At 42.3% G+C, this 23,623-nt stretch overlaps 1 long non-coding RNA gene across 1 annotated transcript in view; it reads left to right on the plus strand.

Moving 5' to 3' along the window:
• Positions 1-3,761: 3,761 nt before the first annotated feature.
• Positions 3,762-23,623, plus strand: part of LOC121847523 — a 23,683-nt gene continuing 3,821 nt past the window's right edge. The window contains exons 1-2 of the long non-coding RNA XR_006084397.1: positions 3,762-3,971; positions 4,549-4,878. This is a non-coding gene — a long non-coding RNA (uncharacterized LOC121847523). The remainder of the gene's footprint in view (positions 3,972-4,548; positions 4,879-23,623) is intronic.

Consider the following 23,623-nt stretch of genomic DNA (forward strand, 5'->3'; position numbering starts at 1 on the left):
ACTGTGTGTGAAATAAGTGTTTAATGTACCGGCTGTCATAGATGGAAGAAGGAGAGGACCAAGGTGCAGCGTGGAACGGGTTCATGATCTTTTAATTACACTGGAACAAAAATAACAAAACGGAACAAACGAAACAGTCCTGTCTGGTACAGAGACAGAAAACAACTACCCACCACTCAAGAGCGAAAACAGGCTGCCTAAGTATGGTTCTCAATCAGAGACAACGATTGACAGCTGCCTCTGATTGGGAACCGTACCAGGCCAAACACCTAGAAATACAAACATAGAACAAAACATAGAATGCCCACCCCAACTCACGCCCTGACCAACCTAAAATAGAGACAGTGACAGTTTAATAACCTCTTGAAGCTAGGGGGCACTATTTTTATTTTTGGAAAAATAACTTTCCCAAAGTAAACAGCCTATTTCTCAGGACCAGATTCTAGAATATTCATATAATTGACAGCTTATGATAGAAACACTCTAAAGTTTCCAAAACTGTAAAAATATTGTCTGTGAGTATAACAGAACTGATATTGCAGGCGAAAGCCTGAGAAAAATCCAATCAGGAAGTGACTCTTATTTTGAAAGCTCTGTGTTCCTATGCATCCCCATTGACCATTGAAAGGGATATCAACCAGATTCCTTTTTCTATGGCTTCCCTAAGGTGTCTACAGCCTTTAGACATAGTTTCAGGCCTTTATTTTGAAGAATGAGCGTGAACGACCACATTACGTAAGTGGTCAGGTAGGGGCTCTCAGAGGCCATTGTTCCTCCCGGTCCTAGTGAAAAGCCAACTGTCCTGGTTGATATATTATCGAATAGATATTTGAAAGGATTGATTATTAAAAAAAAACGTTTGCCATGTTTCTGTCGATGTTATGGATATAATTTGGAATTTTTGTCTGCGTTGTTGTGACTGCTATTTCCGGTGGATTCCTGGGCATAACGCACCAAACTAACGGAGGTATTTGGATATAAAAAATATCTTTATGGAACAAAAGGAACATTTGCTGTCTAACTGGGAGTCTCGTGAGTGAAAACATCCGAAGATCATCAAAGGTAAACGGTTAATTTGATTTATTTTCTGATTTTCGTGACCAAGCTTCCTGATGCTAAGTGTACATAATGCTATGCTAGGCTATCGATAAACTTACACTAACGCTTGTATTGCTTTCGCTGTAAAGCATAATTTCAAAATCTGAGACGACATGGTGATTAACAAAAGGCTAAGCTGTGTTTTGCTATATTTCACTTGTGATTTCATGAATATGAATATTTTCTAGTAATATTTTTTGACTGTTGCGCTATGCTATTCAGGGTTGCTGATGACAAATATACCGGATCCGGATCATGGGTAGTTCCATGATTGTTGAATGACTACCTCAACTCTGTACCCCACACATACAATTATCTGTAAGGTCCCTCATCTCTGTACCCCACACATACTGTAAGGTCTCTCATCTCTGTACCCCACACATACTGTAAGGTCCCTCATCTCTGTACCCCACACATACAATTATCTGTAAGGTTCATCAGTCGAGAAGTGAATTTCAAACACAGATGCAACCACAAAGACCAGGGAGGTTTTCCAATGCTTCGCAAATGGCACCTATTGGTAGATGAATAAAAAATGTAATAATTAAATAACAGACATTGAATATCCCTCTGAGCATGGTAAAGTTATTCATTACATTTTGGATGGTGTATCAAAACAACCAGTCACTACAAAGATAAAGGCGTCCTTCCGACCTCAGTTGCCAGAGAGGTAAGAAACCGCTCAGGAATTTCACCATGCGGCCCATGTTGACTTTAAAACAGTTACAGTAACAGAGTTTAATGGCTGTGATTGGAGAAAACTGAGGATGGATCAGCAACGTTGTAGTTACCCCACAATACTAATCTAAATGACAGAGGGAAAAGACGGAAGCCTGTACAGAATAGAAAATATACCAAAACATGCATCCTGTTTTCAATAAAGCACTAAAGTAAAACTGCAAAAAATGTGGCAAAGAAATTAACTTTATGTCCTGAATACAAAGCGTTATGTTTTGGGGGCAAATCCAACACATCGCTGAGTACCACTCTTCATATTTTCAAGCATGGTGGTTTCTGCATCATGAGTATGCTTGTCATCGGCAAGGGCTAGGGAGTTTTTTGGCCAACAGATTTTCTCTCAGGGTTTTCAGTCCATTTATTTAAAGCCATCCCTTTAAATTTGGTTTACCTTTCATTTGTAAATACATGCATATTCGTTTCCTGTTCGTCACCAATTGATAGATTTTTTTTTAAATACTCTGATCTTGTATATTATTTTGCCTTAGTGTTTATGAATAATAATAACAAAAAGAGTTTATATATTGGTGAATCTAAAATACAGTGGTTTGATTCCTCCTGAAAGTTGACATATTCAATTGTTCAATACATTAAATATTAGAAGGTGAGAAAAGTGTACAATAGGGGTTGAACAGTAGTCCTATTACTCTACCCTGATAATCCTCACTAATCATAGAACTGTGATGACAACGGTCCAGTCGCTGTGAACCGTGTGCCAGGCTCCAGGTTTAACTGCTAGGTATGGTCTGCATTCCATAATGATTCCAATAGGCTACATGTCCTAAATTATTTCACAACTTGTAATACGTTAGCCTGATATGATCCACTATTTCTAACAATACTCAGGAACAACCACACTAACATGACAGAGGAAAGAAAGGCAAACTAACGATGTAATGGAATGGTAGAGAAATTAACATGAAATTATCTGGCACCAGCTCTGGTGAAAGTTCCTGCTGTCTACATGCCAATTGCACACTCCCTCAAAACTTGAGACGTCTGTGGCATTGCGTTGTTGTGACAAAACTGCACATTTTGAAGTGGAATTGTATTGTCCCCAGCACAAGGTGCACCTGTGTAATGATCATGCTGTTTATAATCAGCTTCTTGATATGCCACATCTCTGTCAGGTGGATGGATTATCTTGGCATAGGATAAATGCTCACAATTGTAAACACATTTGTGCACAATATTTTAGAGAAATAAGCTTTTTGTGCATATGGAAGATTTCTGCTATCTTTTATTTCAGCTCATGAAACATGGGACCAACACTTTACATGTTGCGCTTATATTTTTGTTCAGCGTACATTCCATTTAAGCACGCTTATCTTGGGTCGGTATTCCCCCCTTTTATAATATTATAATCCACGTCAATATATTGTTTTTTGTATCCTTTGTTGAAGCTAAGTAAAAGTAGACATTCTGGAAGATGGCTTTTAAAGAAGAGGCGAAACACTAACAGCTTCCTGCACTACAACTTGCACACTTTCTATCAGCTTCCTGCACTACAGCTTCCTGCACTACATCTTCCTGCACTACAATTTACACACTTTATTTAGCTCTTTTCCCTCTCTCCCTTCCCCCTCCCTCCCTCCCTCCCTCCCTCCCTCCCTCCCTCCCTCCCTCCCTCCCTCCCTCCTTACTTACTTGTTTTAACTCTAAAGACTCAGAAAGAAAGGGACCTCTGATCTCATTGATTTGCAGCCATACATGCTTATTAAGGTGTCAGACAGATATACTTGTCCCTGGCAGAAGGTGTCCAAATCATCCCGTAGCACTCGTCCGTCAGCCAGAGACACAGACGGCGAGATTAGCATGTCCAAAGTAATCAGACTAGCTGCGCGAACAACTACAAAAGAAGGGGGGTTGGGAGGAAAAGAGGCAGAGACAGGAGGAGGAATGAAGAGAGGGAAGAGGAGGGGGAAAGGGAGGAGTACGGGTAGTTGAAAGAAGGGAAAAAGGAGGATAGGGCGGTGGAGCAACAGTTGGGAAGAGGCAGCTGAGAGGCTACGTGCTCCAGTGAACTATTCTCCAGAACCCATCCCATCTAATGATTCAAAGCCTTTTCCTTTCTGTGGTCTCGCCCACTGCTTGTAGCTTTGCTGTGACAGGTGGAGGAACATACAGCTGAAGAGGTAAGTACAAGATCTGTTCTACTACACTTATGGGATGCTACATTATCAGAGAAGGACTGGAGTCATGGTCCTTAACTTTACGGTACTTAGAGTTACTTAGCGTTACTTGACTTAGCTTTACTTGACTTAGCATTACTTGACTTAGCTTTACTTGACTTAGCTTTACTTGACTTAGCGTTACTTGACTTAGCTTTACTTGACTTAGCTTTACTTGACTTAGCGTTACTTGACTTAGCTTTACTTGACTTAGCTTTACTTGACTTAGCTTTACTTGACTTAGCGTTACTTGACTTAGCTTTATTTGACTTAGCTTTATTTGACTTAGCGTTACTTGATTTAGCTTTACTTGACTTAGCGTTACTTGACTTAGCTTTACTTGACTTAGCGTTACTTGATTTAGCTTTACTTGACTTAGCGTTACTTGACTTAGCTTTACTTGACTTAAAGTTACTTAGCTCTACTTAGCTTGACTTGACTTAGGGAACTGCATCAGTATAAAGAGAGAAGAGTTTTGTGAAATGTCTCAAATGCCTCTTTCCCACTCTGAGTTGAACCTTACCTTTTCTTACTCATCAAGTCATATAGAAATATGAGGCTCACTCATCACTTCTTCAATCAAGATGTGAATTTCTACCAGATTTAACGTTTGGAAGAGTCACACCACAATGAATGGATGAGAGAGACGAGTGAGAGAGCGAGACAGAGAATCAACACAATCACTTCAGCGGCTGCAGTACACATGGATCCAGAGGATTGAGAGGAGGAGAGGGACAGACGGTGGTTTCCTTCCCCACTCCGAGACCACGATGCTGGGCTTATCCCGTCGCCGGCTCCTGTCTGCTCCAGAGTTCAGCTGGAGAAGATGATGCTAGGCAGCTAAATCTGGATTAACAGACCTGGGCAGACGGTAAGGACACCGCTCCTTTTGTTAGTATAAGCTGGGAGCTTAGTGGGAAGGTGTTAGGTGCCCCTGTAGGTGTTAGGTGCCCCTGTAGGTGTTAGGTGCTGTATACTGGCAGCATTGGTTGGTTCATCAGACAGCAATTGGCCAGGAAGCAGCAAACACACCATAGATTAGATTTATATCAACAATGTTTATTTTAGCTTCAACCTCGTGTTACTAGGTCTACGTCCCAAATGGCACCCTACTCCCTATTTAGTGCACTATTTTCTGAGTGGGCCCATTGGGCTCTGGTCCAAAGTAGTGCACTATATATGAAATAGTCTGCCCTTTGGGACAACGTGTACATAATTGTTTGAGGTGTGATTTGACATTTGGACTGGTGTTGATGTTATTAAGACCTCGACGTCATGATCTTATTTAACCTGCTGTGACGTCATGATCTTATTTAACCTGCTGTGACGTCATGATCTTATTTAACCTGCTGTGACGTCATGATCTTATTTAACCTGCTGTGACGTCATGATCTTATTTAACCTGCTGTGACGTCATGATCTTATTTAACCTGCTGTGACGTCATGATCTTATTTAACCTACTGTGACGTCATGATCTTATTTAACCTGCTGCGACGTCATGATCTTATTTAACCTGCTGCGACGTCATGATCTTATTTAACCTGCTGCGACGTCATGATCTTATTTAACCTGCTGCGACGTCATGATCTTATTTAACCTGCTGCGACGTCATGATCTTATTTAACCTGCTGCGACGTCATGATCTTATTTAACCTGCTGCGACGTCATGATCTTATTTAACCTGCTGCGACGTCATGATCTTATTTAACCTGCTGCGACGTCATGATCTTATTTAACCTGCTGCGATCTGATCTTATTTAACCTGCTGCGACGTCATGATCTCATTTAACCTGCTGCGACGTCATGATCTTATTTAACCTGCTGCGACGTCATGATCTTATTTAACCTGCTGCGACGTCATGATCTCATTTAACCTGCTGTGACGTCATGATCTCATTTAACCTGCTGCGACGTCATGATCTCATTTAACCTGCTGTGTTGGCAGAAGTTACTTCTGATTCAGTCTGTAAATGTCAAACACATTTCAGATATGTGTTTTCTGCTTGAACATCACGAGAGCAGTATTCAACCTGTGCGAAGTTGTTTTCTTCTCCATAGACTTCCACAAATATCAAAATGTGTGATATAGTCCAGTAGATGAAAGCCAAAACAATGTTTAATATGTTCCTATAATGTATAGAATACAATAATAGCAAGTTAGATTATTTTCACAAATCACATATTTCCTAGACTAATATGGGTTTTGTAAAGATGTACTTTAGCTAGTTCAAATAAAGTGACTGATTGAACGAATCCTCACTTATCAGTATCTGGAATTCGGCAGTACGTCCAGACCTTGTTTTGAGAACGAAAGATATCTCAGTTTCAAGGTCTCAGTTTAGAGAGAAGACAACCTTGTGAGGTGTTGTTTTGTCACATGTTATGAACCAGTATTGGTCTGTCACGTGTTATGAACCAGTATTGGTCTGTCACATGTTATGAACCAGTATTGGTCTGTCACATGTTCTGAACCAGTATTGGTCCGTCACATGTTATGAACCATTATTGGTCTGTCACATGTTCTGAACCAGTATTGGTCCGTCACGTGTTCTGAACCAGTATTGGTCTGTCACATGTTATGAACCAGTATTGGTCTGTCACGTGTTATGAACCAGTATTGGTCTGTCACGTGTTATGAACCAGTATTGGTCTGTCACGTGTTCTGAACCAGTATTGGTCCGTCACATGTTATGAACCAGTATTGGTCTGTCACGTGAATTAAACAAAACGCCAATGATTCATGAATTATGCTAAATCATGCAAATATAGCTTGTCTGTGTATTGCTCCTGGGAACTATTGGTCCCAGGCAGATCTCCGTCACATGTTATTTTTTTAAATTTTACATTTAACCAGGTAGGCATTGAGAACAAGTTCTCATTTACATGCGACCTGGCCAATACAAAGCAGTTCGACAGATGAAATGCAGAGTTACTGGAGTAAAACAAACATACAGTCAATAATGCACTTTCAAAGCAAATGAGGATGAGAATAAGAGCAAAAAAGGCCATGGTAAAAAGTAAATAAATATAGCAAGTAAAACACTGGGGTAGTTTTGCTGGAAGAATGTGCAAAGTCAAATAAAAATAATGGGGTGCAAAGGTAAATAAATAAATAAAAATTAAATACAGTTGGGAAAGAGGTATGTACAAATTATAGGTGGGCTATGTAGGTGCAGTAATCTGGGCTGCTAAGAGGGAATGAGGGGGAGATAAGTGTTTCCAGTTTCAGAGATTTTGAAGTATGTACAGTCATTGGCAGCAGAGAACTGTAGCAGTGGGGTAAAGAAAGAATTGGTTTTGGGGGTGACTAGAGAGATATACCAGTATTGGTCTGTATGTACATATTGGTCCGTCACATGTTATGAACCAGTATTGGTCTGTCACGTGAATTAAACAAAACGCCAATGATTCATGAATTATGCTAAATCATGCAAATATAGCTTGTCTGTGTATAGCTGCTGGGACTGCCCAGGCAGATCTCCACGATCAAATCAAATCAAATGCTATTAGTCACATGCGCCGAATACAACATACAGTGAAATGCTTACTTACAAGCCCCTAACCAACAATGCACTTTCAAATAAATACGGATCAGAATAAGAGCTAAAAGTAAACAAGTAATTAAAGAGCAGCGATAACAGGGGGGTTCTGACACAGAGTCAATGTGGGGGGCACTGGTTAGTAGAGGAAGTATGTACATATAGGGTGTAGCAGTGGGGTAAAGAGGGAATGAGGGGGGCACTGGTTAGTAGAGGAAGTATGTACATATAGGTAGAGTTTCTAAAGTGACTAATGCATAGATGACAATAGAGTGTAGCAGTGGGGTAAAGAGGGAATGAGGGGGGGGCACTGCAAATATTCTGGGTTGCCATTTGACTAGATGTTCAGGAGTCTTATGCCTTGGGGGTAGAAGCTGTTTTAGAAGCCTCTTGGACCTAGACTTGGCGCTCCGGTACCGCTTGCCATGCAGTAGCAGAGAGAACAGTCTATGACTAGGGTGGCTGCAGTCCAATTTTAAGGCCTTCTTCTTCTTCTTCCATGCCAAATCTTTTCAGTCTCCTGAGGGGTAATAGGTTTTGTTGTGCCCTCTTCACGACTGTCTTGGTGTGCTTGGACCATGTTAAAATTGTTGGTGATGTGGACACCAAGGAACTTAAAGCTCTCAACCTGCTCTTCTGCAGTCCCGTCGATGAGAATGGGGGCATGATGGTGTTGGAGTCGTGCCTGGCCGTGCAGTCATGAGTGAACAGGGAGTACAGGAGGGGACTGAGCAACCACCCCTGAGGGGCCCCTGTGTTGAGGATCAGCGTGGCGGATGTGTTGTTACCTACCCTTACCACCTGGGGGCGGCCGGTCAGGAAGTCCAGGATCCAGTTGCAGAGGGAGATGTTTAGTCCCAGAGTCCTTAGCTTATTGATGAGATTTGAGGGCGCTATGGTGTTGAACGCTGAGCTGTAGTCAATGAATAGCATTCTCACATAGGTGTTCCTTTTGTCCAGGTGGGAAAGGGCAGTGTGGAGTGCAATAGAGATTGCATCATCTGTAGATCTGTTGGGGTGTATGCAAATTGGAGTGGGTCTAGGGTTTCTGGGATGATGGTGTTGATGTGAACCATGACCAGCCTTTCAAAGCACTTCATGGCTACAGACGTGAGTGCTACGGGTCAGTAGTCATTTAGGCAGGTTACCCTAGTGTTCCTGGGCACAGGGACTATGGTGGTCTGCTTAAAACATATTGGTATTACAGACCCAGACAGGGAGAGGTTGAAAGTGTCAGTGAGGACACTTGCCAGTTGGTCAGGGCATGCTCGCAATACACGTTCTGGTAATCCGTCTGGCCCTGTGGCCTTGTGAATGTTGACATGTTTAAAGGTCTTACTCAGCTATGCAGAGCGTGATCACACAGTCGTCTGGAACAGCTCGTGCTCTCATGCATGTTTCAGTGTTATTTGCCTCGAAGCGAGCATAGAAGTAGTTTAGCTCATCTGGTAGGCTCGTGTCACTGGGCAGCTCTCGGCTGTGCTTCCCTTTGTAGTCTGTAATGGTTTGCAAGCCCTGCCACATCCGATGAGAGTCAGAGCCGGTGTAGTACGATTCCATCTTAGTTCTGTATTGATGCTTTGCCTGTTTGATGGTTTGTCGGAGGGCATAGCGGGATTTCTTATAAGCTTCCAGGTTAGAGTCCCTCTCCTTGAAAGCGGCAGTTCTAGCCTTTAGCTCAGTGCGGATGTTCCCTGTAATCAATGGCTTCTGGTTGGGGGATGTACGTACGGTCACTGTGGGGACGACGTCATCGATGATTATTGATGAATCCAATGACTGATGATGTGTATTCCTCAATGCCATCAGAGGAATCCCGGAGCATATTCTAGTCTGTGCTAGCAAAACAGTCCTGTAGCTTAACATCTGCTTCCTCTGACCACTTTTTTATTGATCTAGTCACTAGTGCTTCCTGCTTTAATTTTTGCTTGTAAGCATGAATCAGGAGGATAGAATTATGGTCTGATTTGCCAAATGGAGGGCGAGGGACCGCTTTGTACGCGTCTCTGTGTGCGGAGTAAAGTTGGTCCTGAGTTACATGCTGATAGAAATTTGGAAAAACGGATTTAAGTTTCCGGAAGTTTTTTAGTCGATTTTATTGTCCAAAGACGTTTGCTAGCAGAATGGAGGGAAGTGGAGGTTAATTAGATCGCCTAAGAATTCTCAGAAGACCGTCTGCCCCTTTTTCTCCGCCTCCTCTTCACGGGGATCGGGTCCTGTTCCCGAGGAAGCAGTGTATACTTCACGTCGAAAAAAAGACATCAGGACTGCGATTACTCGGACTAGCAGAATCCTTTAATTTTCTCATTGGTGCATTAATTTTGTTGGAACCTCTCCAGTTTGCTGATAATAAACAATGATTCGTTTAAGATTGACTTTGAGTGTCCCTAGTGGTAATTTACACAACACAGTAAACCCCCTTCACGGTAAAGAGCAGACAGCCTTGTTAGAAAATGAGTGGATGTGAGACCAACGTGTCGATAACACGTAGGCTGTTTCATCATCTCTTCAGCTTCCTGTCTCTTCTGGAAAAGAACAAGTGTTACATTGATCATGAAGAGGATAAGACGCACATATGTAACGGATGTGAAACGGCTAGCTCAGTTAGCGGTGCGCGCTAAATAGCGTTTCAATCAGTGACGTCACTTGCTCTGAGACTTTGAAGTAGTAGCTCCCCTTGCTCTGCAAGGGCCGTGGCTTTTGTGGAGTGATGGGTAACGATGCTTCGTGGGTGACTGTTGTTGATGTGTGTAGAGGGTCCCTGGTTCGCGCCCGGGTATGGGCGAGGGGACGGTCTAAAGTTATACTGTTACACATAGACGCGCACATAAACACGCCCGCACATAAACGCGCACGCACATACACACAGTGCAGATGACGGAGCTTCGCTGTTCCCTCACCAATATTCTCCCATACTATACATGTGGTAGATCCACACATCAGCCCATATGTCATATGTCAACAGACCTATCCCTATGTCAACATACCTATCCCTATATCAACATACCTATCTCTATGTCAATGTACCTATCCCTTTATCAACATACCTATCTCTATGTCATATGTCAACAGACCTATCCCTATGTCAACATACCTAACCCTATATCAACATACCTATCTCTATGTCATATGTCAACAGACCTATCCCTATATCAATGTACCTATCCCTATGTCTACCTCCCATATGTCAACATACCTAACCCTATATCAACATACTATGTCATATGTCAACAGACCTATCCCTATGTCAACATACCTAACCCTATATCAACATACCTATCTCTATGTCATATGTCAACAGACCTATCCCTATGTCAACATACCTAACCCTATATCAACATACCTATCTCTATGTCATATGTCAACAGACCTATCCCTATGTCAACATACCTAACCCTATATCAACATACCTATCTCTATGTCATATGTCAACAGACCTATCCCTATATCAATGTACCTATCCCTATGTCAACATACCTATCTCTGTCAACATACCTATCCCTATGTCATATGTCAACATACTTATTCTTATGTCATATGTCAACATACCTATCCCTATATCATATGTCAACATACCTATGTCTATGTCAACATACCTATCTCTATGTCAACATACCTATCTCTATGTCATATGTCAACATACCTATCTCTATGTCAGCATACCTATCCCTACATCAACATACCTATCCCTACATCAACATACCTATCTCTATGTCAGCATACCTATCCCTACATCATATGTCAACATACCTATCTCTATGTCAGCATACCTATCCCTATATCATATGTCAACATACCTATGTCTATGTCAACATACCTATGTCTATGTCAACAGACCTATCCCTATGTCAACAGACCTATCCCTATGTCAACATACCTATCCCTACATCAACATACCTATCTCTATGTCAGCATACCTATCCCTACATCAACATACCTATCTCTATGTCAGCATACCTATCCCTACATCAACATACCTATCCCTACATCAACATACCTATCTCTATGTCAGCATACCTATCCCTACATCAACATACCTATCTCTATGTCAGCATACCTATCCCTACATCAACATACCTATCCCTACATCAACATACCTATCTCTATGTCAGCATACCTATCCCTACATCAACATACCTATCTCTATGTCAACATACCTATCTCTATGTCAGCATACCTATCCCTATGTCAACATACCTATCTCTATGTCAGCATACCTATCCCTACATCAACATACCTATCTCTATGTCAGCATACCTATCCCTACATCAACATACCTATCCCTATGTCATATGTCAACATACCTATCTCTATGTCAACATACCTATCCCTATATCAACATACCTATCCCTATGTCAGCATACCTATCTCTATGTCAACATACCTATCTCTATGTCAACATACCTATTCTTATGTCATATGTCAACATACCTATTCTTATGTCATCAACATACCTATCCCTATATCATATGTCAACATACCTATGTCTATATCAACATACCTATCTCTATGTCAGCATACCTATCCCTACATCAACATACAGTTGAAGTCGGAAGTTTACATACATCTTAGCCAAATACATTTAAACTCAGTTTTTCACAATTCCTGACATTTATTCCTAGTAAAAATTCCCTGTTAGGTCAGTTAGGGTCACCACTTTATTTTAAGAATGTGAAATGTCGGAATAATAGTAGAGAGAATGATTTATTTCAGCTTTTATTTCTTTCATCACATTCCCAGTGGGTCAGAAGTTTACATACACTCGATTAGTATTTGGTAGCATTGCCTTTAAATTGTTTAACTTGGGTCAAATGTTTCGGGTAGCCTTCCACATGCTGCCCCCAATAAGTTGGGTTTTGGCCCATTCCTCCTGACAGAGCTGGTGTAACTGAGTCAGGTTTGTAGGCCTCCTTTCTCACACAAGCGTTTCAGTTCTGCCCACAAATGTTCTATTGGATTGAGGCCAGGGCTTTGTGATGGTCACTCCAATAGCTTGACTTTGTTGTCCTTAAGCCATTTTGCCACAAATTTGGAAGTATGCTTGGGGTCATTGTCCATTTGGAAAACCCATTTGCGACCAAGCTTTAACTTCCTGACTGATGTCTTGAGATGTTGCTTTAATATATCCACATAATTTTCCTACCTCATGATGCCATCTATTTTGTGAAGTGCACCAGTCCCTCCTGCAGCAAAGCACCCCCACAACATGATGCTGCCACCCCCGTGCTTCACGGTTGGGATGGTGCTCTTCGGCTTGCAAGCCTCCCCTTTTTCCTCCAAACATAACGATGGTCATTATGGCCAAACACTTCTATTTTTGTTTCATCAGATCAGAGGACATTTCTCTGAAAAGTACCATAGTCTGGCTTTTTTATTGACGGTTTTGGAGCAGTGGCTTCTTCCTTGCTGAGCGGCCTTTCAGGTTATGTCGATATAGGACTTGTTTCACTGTGGATATAGATACTTTTGTACCTGTTTCCTGCAGCATCTTCACAAGGTCCGTTGCTGTTTTTCTGGGATTGATTTGCACTTTTCGCACTAAAGTATGTTAATCTCTAGGAGACAGAACGCGTCTCCTTCCTGAGCGGTATGACGGCTTCGTGGTCCCATGGTCTTTATACTCGCGTACTATTGTTTGTACAGATGAATGTGGTACCTTCAGGCATTTGGAAACTGCTCCCAAGGTTGAACCAGATTTGTGGAGGTCTGCAATTTATTTTCTGAGGTCTTGGCTGATTTCTTTTGATTTCATGATGTCAAGCAAAGAGGCAGTGAGTTTGAAGGTAGGCCTTGAAATACATCCACAGGTACACCTCCAATTTGCGTCAAATGATGTCAATTAGTCTATCAGAACCTTCTAAAGCCATGACATAATTCTCTCTACTATTATTCTGACATTCCATGTTCTTAAAATAAAGTGGTGATCCTAACTGATCTAAGACAGGTCATTTTTACTAGGATTAAATGTCAGGAATTGTGAAAAACTGAGTTTAACTGTATTTGGCTAAGGTGTATGTAAACTTCAGACTTCAACTGTATCTCCAACTGTATCTCAACTTCAGACTTCAACTGTATCTCCAACTGTATCTCAACTTCCGACTTCAACTGTATCTCCAACTGTATCTCAACTTCCGACTTCAACTGTATCTCCAACTGTATCTCAACTTCAGACTTCAACTGTATCTCCAACTGTATCTCAACTTCAGACTTCAACTGTATCTCCAACTGTATCTCAACTTCAGACTTCAACTGTATCTCCAACTGTATCTCAACTTCAGACTCCAACTGTATCTCCAACTGTATCTCAACTTCCGACTTCAACTGTATCTCAACTTCCGACTTCAACTGTATCTCCAACTGTATCTCAACTTCAGACTTCAACTGTATCTCAACTTCCGACTTCAACTGTATCTCAACTTCAGACTTCAACTGTATCTCCAACTGTATCTCCAACTGTATCTCAACTTCAGACTTCAACTGTATCTCCAACTGTATCTCAACTTCCGACTTCAACTGTATCTCCAACTGTATCTCAACTTCCGACTTCAACTGTATCTCCAACTGTATCTCAACTTCAGACTTCAACTGTATCTCAACTTCAGACTTCAACTGTATCTCCAACTGTATCTCAACTTCAGACTTCAACTGTATCTCCAACTGTATCTCAACTTCAGACTTCAACTGTATCTCCAACTGTATCTCAACTTCAGACTTCAACTGTATCTCCAACTGTATCTCAACTTCAGACTCCAACTGTATCTCCAACTGTATCTCCAACTGTATCTCAACTTCAGACTTCAACTGTATCTCAACTTCCGACTTCAACTGTATCTCCAACTGTATCTCAACTTCAGACTTCAACTGTATCTCAACTTCCGACTTCAACTGTATCTCCAACTGTATCTCAACTTCAGACTTCAACTGTATCTCCAACTGTATCTCAACTTCAGACTTCAACTGTATCTCCAACTGTATCTCAACTTCCGACTTCAACTGTATCTCCAACTGTATCTCAACTTCCGACTTCAACTGTATCTCCAACTGTATCTCAACTTCCGACTTCAACTGTATCATCACACCCTTGACAGCAGTAGTGAGTCTCAGCTGTTGCCTGAAGGATTACATGCACCACTACCTGGGCCTGGGCTGGCCCAGCAGATCACTAGTGATTAACCTGCGTTAACCTGGGAGAAGTGATACCTGCCTGCCTGCCTGCCTGCCTGGGATTCCCTCTCTCTCTGTAGCCTTCCTGACCCTGATACAGATGTAGTGTTGAGAAACCCTCCTGGGTTGGAACGAAATGGGATTGATATGTGTTGATATGTGCACTTCCCTCTCTCTGCACAAAGCTTTCCTTACAGCTCTGTGTTAAAGCTGGGCTGGAACTAAAACCTGAATGCTCAGCAGTTCTCCAAGACTGGAATTGCGCATCCCATGTACAGAGTTGTGTTTCTTGTGGACCGGCACCGATTCCTGGGACGTTACTGGCCAGCCCCTCACTGATTTATAATACTGAGCTGGGAGAAAAGTTTCCCGTTTCAAGGATCAGTTGACCAGTTTAACAGATCAATTAGTTTCAAGTGACCAGTTAAACAGATCAATGAAAAGAAACCAAGTGCTACCGAGCATGTTTTAGTCTATATGCTACAGTAGGTGTGTAGACCTACTCTACATCCTCAGCCTGCCCATCCCACCACAAGGGTATAGACCTTAACCTACCAATCCCAGGTGTTATCCCACGTGACCGTAGATAAACTGGGAGGCATTAGAGGGTAATCCAGCCCTGATCTTTACAGTATGTCCCCATTTCCCTTCAGAGCAGCTACTCTCTATCCCTGACCTTACTTCGTGCTTTCTGATGTTCAGAACACGGGGAGAGGGAAGACAGGATGTAGAAACACGACGGAGCCTTTCTATTGGATACGGTTAGTTGGTCCGCTTTTTAGCCATTTAGCTGTCTGCCTCTGTTAGACCACTAGCTAGACCACTAGCTGTCTGTCTCTCTGTTAGACCACTAGCTAGACCACTAGCTGTCTGTCTCTCTGTTAGACCACTAGCTAGACCACTAGCTGTCTGTCTCTCTGTTAGACCACTAGCTAGACCACTAGCTGTCTGTCTCTCTGTTAGACCACTAGCTGTCTGTCTCTCTGTTAGACCACTAGCTGTCTGTCTCTCTGTTAGACCACTAGCTAGACCACTAGCTGTATGTCTCTCTGTTAGACCACTAGCTGTCTGTCTCTCTGTTAGACCACTAGCTGTCTGTCTCTCTGTTAGACCACTAGCTGTCTGTCTCTCTGTTAGACCACTAGCTGTCTGTCTCTCTGTTAGACCACTAGCTGTCTGTCTCTCTGTTAGACCACTAGCTAGACCACTAGCTGTATGTCTCTCTGTTAGACCACTAGCTGTCTGTCTCTCTGTTAGACCACTAGCTGTCTGTCCACTAGCTGTCTGACCACTAGCTGTCTGTCTCTCTGTTAGACCACTAGCTGTCTGTCTCTCTGTTAGACCACTAGCTGTCTGTCTCTCTGTTAGACCACTAGCTAGACCACTAGCTGTCTGTCTCTCTGTTAGACCACTAGCTAGACCACTAGCTGTCTGTCTCTCTGTTAGACCACTAGCTGTCTGTCTCTCTGTTAGACCACTGCTAGACCACTAGCTGTCTGTCTCTCTGTTAGACCACTAGCTGACTGTCTCTGTTATGTCTCTCTGTTGACCACTGCTAGACCACTAGCTGTCTGTCTCTCTGTTAGACCACTAGCTGTCTGTCTCTCTGTTAGACCACTAGCTGTCTGTCTCTCTGTTAGACCACTAGCTGTCTGTCTCTCTGTTAGACCACTAGCTGTCTGTCTCTCTGTTAGACCACTAGCTGTCTGTCTCTCTGTTAGACCACTAGCTGTCTGTCTCTCTGTTAGACCACTAGCTGTCTGTCTCTCTGTTAGACCACTAGCTGTCTGTCTCTCTGTTAGACCACTAGCTGTCTGTCTCTCTGTTAGACCACTAGCTGTCTGTCTCTCTGTTAGACCACTAGCTGTCTGTCTCTCTGTTAGACCACTAGCTGTCTGTCTCTCTGTTAGACCACTAGCTGTCTGTCTCTCTGTTAGACCACTAGCTGTCTCTCTGACCACTAGCTGTCTCTCTGTTAGACCACTAGCTGTCTGTCTCTCTGTTAGACCACTAGCTCTGTCTCTCTGTTAGACCACTAGCTGTCTGTCTCTCTGTTAGACCACTAGCTGTCTGTCTCTCTGTTAGACCACTAGCTGTCTGTCTCTCTGTTAGACCACTAGCTGTCTGTCTCTCTGTTAGACCACTAGCTGTCTGTCTCTCTGTTAGACCACTAGCTAGTCTGTCTCTCTGTTAGACCACTAGCTGTCTGTCTCTCTGTTAGACCACTAGCTGTCTGTCTCTCTGTTAGACCACTAGCTGTCTGTCTGTCTGTTAGACCACTTATGCTTACGTCTGTTATCTAATGTTATGTTAGACCCCTACTAGCTCTCACTGTCTCTGTAACCTGGATTATCTAAGGTTATGGTTGTCTGTCTCTCTGTTAACCACACTGCTCTGTAACCTGGATTATCTAAATGTTATGGTTAGACCACTAGCTGTCTGTCTCTGTAACCTGGATTATCTAGCTGTTATGGTTCAAGGAACTCCCTATCTAAATTACACTGTCTCTGTAACCTGGATTATCTAATGTTATGGTTAGAGTGGGTCCCTATCTAACTCTACACTGTCTCTGTAACCTGGATTATCTAAGGTTATGGTTAGAGTGGGTCCCTATCTATCTCTACACTGTCTCTGTAACCTGGATTATCTAAGGTTATGGTTAGAGTGGGTCCCTATCTAACTCTACACTGTCTCTGTAACCTGGATTATCTAATGTTATGGTTAGAGTGGGTCCCTATCTAACTCTACACTGTCTCTGTAACCTGGATTATCTAATGTTATGGTTAGAGTGGGTCCCTATCTAACTCTACACTGTCTCTGTAACCTGGATTATCTAATGTTATGGTTAGAGTGGGTCCCTATCTAACTCTACACTGTCTCTGTAACCTGGATTATCTAAGGTTATGGTTAGAGTGGGTCCCTATCTAACTCTACACTGTCTCTGTAACCTGGATTATCTAAGGTTATGGTTAGAGTGGGTCCCTATCTAACTCTACACTGTCTCTGTAACCTGGATTATCTAATGTTATGGTTAGAGTGGGTCCCTATCTAACTCTACACTGTCTCTGTAACCTGGATTATCTAATGTTATGGTTAGAGTGGGTCCCTATCTAACTCTACACTGTCTCTGTAACCTGGATTATCTAATGTTATGGTTAGAGTGGGTCCCTATCTAACTCTACACTGTCTCTGTAACCTGGATTATCTAATGTTATGGTTAGAGTGGGTCCCTATCTAACTCTACACTGTCTCTGTAACCTGGATTATCTAATGTTATGGTTAGAGTGGGTCCCTATCTAACTCTACACTGTCTCTGTAACCTGGATTATCTAATGTTATGGTTAGAGTGGGTCCCTATCTAACTCTACACTGTCTCTGTAACCTGGATTATCTAATGTTATGGTTAGAGTGGGTCCCTATCTAACTCTACACTGTCTCTGTAACCTGGATTATCTAATGTTATGGTTAGAGTGGGTCCCTATCTAACTCTACACTGTCTCTGTAACCTGGATTATCTAATGTTATGGTTAGAGTGGGTCCCTATCTAACTCTACACTGTCTCTGTAACCTGGATTATCTAAGGTTATGGTTAGAGTGGGTCCCTATCTAACTCTACACTGTCTCTGTAACCTGGATTATCTAAGGTTATGGTTAGAGTGGGTCCCTATCTAACTCTACACTGTCTCTGTAACCTGGATTATCTAATGTTATGGTTAGAGTGGGTCCCTATCTAACTCTACACTGTCTCTGTAACTTGGATTATCTAATGTTATGGTTAGAGTGGGTCCCTATCTAACTCTACACTGTCTCTGTAACCTGGATTATCTAATGTTATGGTTAGAGTGGGTACCTGCATGAAAGTAGAAAAGGCCTGTTGACTCAACCTACTTGCAGAGATACGCCAAACCCATCCTCCTCTCTTTCATGTTGCCTAAATGGTTTATGACTCTGCTATACAGTACACACTAAGTTTTTGTTGTCCTAAACTACCTGGCTAAAATACTTGCTAACCCACAGGTTGATACAGACCCACAGGTTGATACAGACCCACAGGTTGATACAGACCCACAGGTTGATACAGACCCACAGGTTGATACAGACCCACAGGTTGATACAGACCCACAGGTTGATACAGACCCACAGGTTGATACAGACCCACGGGTTGATACAGACCCACGGGTTGATACAGACCCACAGGTTGATACAGACCCACGGGTTTTCCATCATTTAAATCTATTATGTAATGTAATTACACTGCAATAAACAATGTAAACAGTTCCAACCCTCCTTCTGGCCACAATATCTGTTCCATTCCAACCTTCCAACCATTCCAACCATTCCAACCTTCCAACCATTCCAACCTTCCAACCATTCCAACCATTCCAACCTTCCAACCTTCCAACCATTCCAACCTGCCAACCATTCCAACCTTCCAACCATTCTAACTTTCCTTAGATATTATTCTCTGCACCAGTCCGGACTTACGTTTGGTCCTCTGAGTACTTTTTCTCACTCTCACTCTGTCTCTCTCTCTCTCTCACACACACACACACACACGTTTTGTCCTAAGAGAATTATTCTCTTATCAAATCTGGTGAACCACTTTGGAGAGTTCTTGTCTGGCTTTGCTCTCCTGTTAGTTTACTGTTTCCAGACCTGGTCTGGGGAAATGTTTTGCTTTCTACAGTCAAGATGAAACAAATACTAACTGGCTCATGATGAGGTTGTACTGTACTATCCCTCAGAGAGAGAGAGAGAGAGACTAGACAGCGAGAGAGAGAGACTAGACAGCGAGAGACAGAGAGAGAGGGAGAGAGAGAGAGAGAGAGATAGAGAGAGAGAGAGGGAGAGAGAGAGAGAGAGACTAGACTAGACAGAGAGAGACAGACAGAGAGAGAGAGAGACTAGACTAGACAGAGACAGATAGAGACTAGACAGAGAGAGAGACTAGACAGCGAGAGACAGAGAGAGAGAGAGACTAGACAGCGAGAGATAGAGACTAGACAGCGAGAGATAGAGACTAGACAGCGAGAGAGAGACTAGACAGCGAGAGAGAGACTAGACAGCGAGAGAGAGACTAGACAGCGAGAGAGAGTGTTACGGTTTTCTAGGTGTGAAGGATAGTCGGACCAAAATGCAGCGTGTAGATTGCGATCCATGTTTAATCAACAAAACGTAAACACGAATCAATACAAACACTACAAAACACATAAACGTAACGAAAACAGAAACAGCCTATACTTGTGTCAACTAACACAGCGACAGGAACGAAGACACTAAGGACAATCACCCACCACAAACTCAAAGAATATGGCTGCCTAAATATGGTTCCCAATCAGAGACAACGATAAACACCTGCCTCTGATTGAGAACCACTCCAGACAGCCAAAGACTTTGCTAGATAACCCCACTAGCTACAATCCCAATACATACACACCAAAACCCCAAGACAAAACACACCACAATACAAAAACCCCATGCCACACCCTGGCCTGACCCAATACATGAAGAAAAACACAAAATACTTAGACCAGGGCGTGACATAGAGAGGCACAACTACGACAACATAACCAACAAAAACGGGTCACAACTCCTGCAGCTCTGTCGCACGATGAGTATGTACATAGTCAATGGTAGGCTTCGAGGGGACTCCTATGGTAGGTACACCTATAGCTCGGTTACATCCTGGGTATGTACATAGTCAATGGTAGGCTTCGAGGGGACTCCTATGGTAGGTACACCTACAGCTCATCTCTTGACAGTAGTACTGACGACTACTTTATCACTGACTCTCTCAGAGCATTCAGTCAGCCCACTGACACCACTATCAGATCACAGCAAAATCACAGTCTACTTGAACAGAGCAATACTCCATCATGAGGCATCATAGCCAAAGGAACTGATTAATATTAATTAAGAAATGCAATAGATGGAAGGAAAGTAGTGTGGAAACCTACCAAAAAGCAATTATGCAACAACAAATTCAATCCCTTTTAGACAACTTCGTGGACAAAACGTTCCACTGTAATAGCGAACGTATAATCTTGGCAGTAGAAAACCTAAACAGTAGATTTGACCTCTCACCTTCCCTGTCAAATCTAAACATGTCAAACAGAAAACCAAAGAAAGTTAACAACAATGACAAATGGTTTGATGAAGAATGCAAAAACCTAAGAAAGAAAGTGCCAAACCTGTCCAACCAAAAATATAGAGACCCAGAAAACCTGAGTCTACGCCTTCACTATGGTGAATCACTAAAACAATACAGAAATACACCACGGAGAAAGAAGGAACAGCACGTCAGAAATCAGTTCAATGTAATTGAAGAATCCACAGACTCTAACCACTTCTGGGAAAATTGGAAAACACTAAACAAACATCAACACGAAGAGTTATCTATCCAAAACAAGATGTATGGGTTAACCACTTCTCCAGTCTTTTTGGCCCTATAACAAAGAACAAACAGCAAAAATATATACATGATCAAAATCAAATCTTAGAATCAAATATTAAAGACTACCAGAACCCACTGGATTCTCCATTTACCTTGAATGAGCTACAGGACAAAATAAAAACCCTCCAACCCAAAAAGGCCTGTGGTGTTGATGGTATCCTTAATGAAATTATAAAATATAGAGACAACAAATTCCAATTGGCTATACTAAAACTCTTTAACATCCTCCTTAGCTCTGGCATCTTCCCCAATATTTGGAACCAAAGACTGATCACCCCAATCAACAAAAGTGGAGACAAATTTGACCCCAATAACTACAGTGGGTTATGCGTCAACAGCAACCATGAGAAAATCCTGTGCATTATCATTTACAGCAGACTAGTTCATTTCCTCAGTGAAGACAATGTACTGAGCAAATGTAAAATTGGGTTTTTACCAAATTACCATACGTCAGACCACGTATTCACCCTGCACACCCTGATTGACAAACAAAACAAAGGCAAAGTCTTCTCATGCTTTGTTGATTTCAAAAAAGCTTTTGACTCAATGTGGCATGAGGGTCTGCTATACAAATTGATGGAAAGTACACCAAATCCATGTACACAAACAACAAGTGTGCGGATAAAATTGGCAAAAAAACACATTTCTTTCCACAGGGCCGTGGGGTGAGACAGGGATGCAGCTTAAGACCCACCCTCTTCAATATATATATATATCAATGAATTGGTGAAGGCACTAGAACAGTCTGCAGCACCCGGCCTCACCCTAGAAGAATCTGAAGTCAAATGTCTACTGTTTGCTGATGATCTGGTGCTTCTGTCTCCAACAGGGAGGGCCTACAGCAGCACCTAGATCTTCTGCACATATTCTGTCAGACCTGGGCCCTAACAGTAAATCTCAGTAAGACCAAAATAATGGTGTTCCAAAAAAGGTCCAGTCACCAGGACCACAATTACAAATTCCATCTAGACACCATTGCCGTAGAGCACACAAAAAACTATACATACCTCGGCCTAAACATCAGCGCCACAGGTAACTTCCACAAAGCTGTGAACGATCTGAGAGACAAGGCAAGAAGGGAATTCTATGCCATCAAAAGGAACATAAAATTCAACATACCAATTAGGATCTGGCTAAAAATACTTGAACGGTTATAGAACCATTGCCCTTCATGGTTGTGAGGTCTGGGGTCCGCTCACCAACCTTGAATTCGCAAAATGGGACAAACAGCAAATTGAGACTGCTTGCAGAATTCTGCAAAAATATCCTCTGTGTACAACGGTAAACACCAAATAATGCAGAGCAGAATTAGGCCGATATCCACTAATTATCAAAATCCAGAAAAGAGCCATTAAATTCTACAACCACCTAAAATGAAGCGATTCCCAAACCTTCCATAACAAAGCCATCACCTACAGAGAGATGAACCTGGAAAAGAGTCCCCTAAGCAAGCTGATCCTAGGGCTCTGTTCACAAACACAAACACACCCCACAGAGCCCCAGGACAGCAACACATTTAGATCCAGCCAAGTCATGAGAAAACAAAAAAATAATTACTTGACACATTGGAAAGAATTATCAAAAAAACTGTGCAAACTAGAATGCTATTTGGCCCTGAACAGAGAGTACACAGTGGCAGAATACCTGACCACCGTGACTGACCCAAACGTAAGGAAAGCTTTGACGATGTACAGACTCCGTGAGCATAGCCTTGCTATTGAGAAAGGCCGCCGTAGGCAGACTTGACTCACAAGAGAAGACAGGCTATGTGCACACTGCCCACAAAATGAGGTGAAAACTGAGCTGCATTTCCTAACCTCCTGCCCAATGTATGACCATATTAGAGACATATTTCCCTCAGATTACACAGACCCACAAAGAATTTGAAAACAAACCCAATTTTGATAAATTCCCATATATCTATTGGTTGAAGAACCACAGTGTCACAGCAGCAAGATGTGTGAAAGAAAGGGGCAACCAGTGAAGAACGAACACCATTGTAAATACAACCCATATTTATGTTTATTTATTTTCCCTTTAGTACTTTAGCTATTTGCACATCGTTACAACCCAAGACTGTATATAGACATAATATGACATTTGAAACGTCTTTATTCATTTGGAACTTCTGTGAGTGTGATGTTTACTGTTAATCTTTATTGTTTATTTAACTTTGGTTTATTATCTACTTCACTTGCTTTGGCAACGTTAACATACGTTTCACATACCAATAAAGCCCTTAAATAGAAATTGAGAGACTAGACAGCGAGAGAGAGACTAGACGGCGAGAGAGAGACTAGACCGCGAGAGAGAGAGAGAGACTAGACAGTGAGAGAGAGAAAGACAGCGACAGAGTGACTAGACAGCGAGATACTAGACAGCGAGAGAGAGAGAGAGACTAGACAGCAAGAGAGAGAGACTAGACAGCGAGAGAGAGAGACTAGACAGCAAGAGAGAG

Source organism: Oncorhynchus tshawytscha, linkage group LG10, assembly GCF_018296145.1.
Source record: "Oncorhynchus tshawytscha isolate Ot180627B linkage group LG10, Otsh_v2.0, whole genome shotgun sequence".
Taxonomy (NCBI): domain Eukaryota; kingdom Metazoa; phylum Chordata; class Actinopteri; order Salmoniformes; family Salmonidae; genus Oncorhynchus; species Oncorhynchus tshawytscha.